The sequence below is a fragment of the Belonocnema kinseyi genome, chromosome 1 (genome assembly GCF_010883055.1).
Source record: "Belonocnema kinseyi isolate 2016_QV_RU_SX_M_011 chromosome 1, B_treatae_v1, whole genome shotgun sequence".
NCBI classification, from domain to species: Eukaryota; Metazoa; Arthropoda; class Insecta; order Hymenoptera; family Cynipidae; genus Belonocnema; species Belonocnema kinseyi.
The window spans coordinates 91,858,548-91,860,050 of NC_046657.1; the positions used below are offsets into that span (position 1 = coordinate 91,858,548).

The following is a 1,503-nucleotide window of genomic DNA, read 5'->3' on the forward strand; positions in this document are numbered from 1 at the left end:
GTTAATGTAAAATAAATGTATTGGCCATAAAAACATAAAGCCGGTTAAACAGCATGCCATGCAGCAACACAAAATACCTGCACCGAACGTGATTTTCATCAATAATTAAGTCTGATGAGGTGTGTCTTTACGTGTGCACAGTATACGACGAAAGTGAAAGTGTTGATGACACACGCAGAAATCCCAAGACTACTTCGGTCAGTAAAATTATAGAAGTATTAAATAATCTTATTTTGATTTAAGCGTGAAAATTTCTTTCTTTCGAGGGAACAGAAAATCATTTACCTGTTGAAAAAATGAAGTTCTGGGTGACAACAAAATTCTGAACCTCAATTAAGGAATTCTCCAAAAAGATGAATTTCCATCTTTTGTAGTTATTTATCATACATTCATTATAATAAATCCTTGATCCCCGGTAGCACGAGGATGCCAATAACATAAATATGATAAAAGCGTTATAGATGTCAACTCTCTAAACCTGAATCAGGGAAATTTCACTGATTTAAATAGCTAGAAATGGGTCACTGACAATCAGTGAAAGGCGACTTATTAAATCAGTGAAATAATCACTTTTGAGGGTTGGCAGCACTACACCATGTCGATTTAGCAATCATAATAAAATAATATTTTAGTACATTCAATCAAATAATCATAGGAAAAACTTAATTTTCTTGCTACTTAAGTAAAAGAGTAACAACAACACTTAACTTAAAAATTTAGAGGCTATGCTTCACATTATTTACTCTGGTGTTACTGAACTGATTTGTGAATAAGTCCGAAACCACTAATTAATCAGTGAAATATCTAACTACTATTTCAATCAGTGAATTTTTCACTAATTCATATTTAGAGAGAAGCAACTGTATAACTCGAAAGTTATACAGTTGTGATATTATTTTAAAAGCAAGCTAGATGTCGTGCTTTACAAAACTATTTGTATAGCGGATCTTGACTACATGCTCTTGAATTTGTCCTCAGAGAAGGCCTTGAATATCAGCCTACAAACCATGCAAGAATTAGAAACACAATAGCAACAAAAAGCTATCGACAGCGTGCACCCCAAAATGTTAGAATAAAATGACATAACACAGCGAGGTAAAACAGCAAGTAAAGGGGCCATCCATATACCACGTGGACACTTTAGGGGAGGGGGGGGGGATGGTAAAATTCCACGCTTGTCATCGAGGGGGGCCGGGAGGGTCGGGCTAGAATCCACGTGGGCATACGTTTCCCTAAATCGGTGGAAAATATATTGAAATGAGACCAGATATGCTCTAGATAGACTCGAACTTTTATATTTTGCTCACGTGCAATATAATTTTTAGTTTAATTTTAATTATAATTTTTTTTTCGCGACTTCTTATTTGAAATTCAAATCATGTTCAAACTCACGCTCCTAAACTAATCCGATTTTTTTCAGCCAATTCATCGCTCCTTTTGGACTCCTTACTTTTGAAGACTAATAATATCTACATTTTCATAAAATATGTCCACGTGGACAAA

General features: G+C 34.7%; 1 protein-coding gene across 2 annotated transcripts in view; it reads right to left on the reverse strand.

Annotated features, from left to right (window-relative positions):
• Nucleotides 1-1,503, reverse strand: part of LOC117167277 (protein expanded) — a 188,830-nt gene that overhangs the window by 141,583 nt on the left and 45,744 nt on the right. The gene's annotated exons all lie outside the window — the stretch shown is intronic.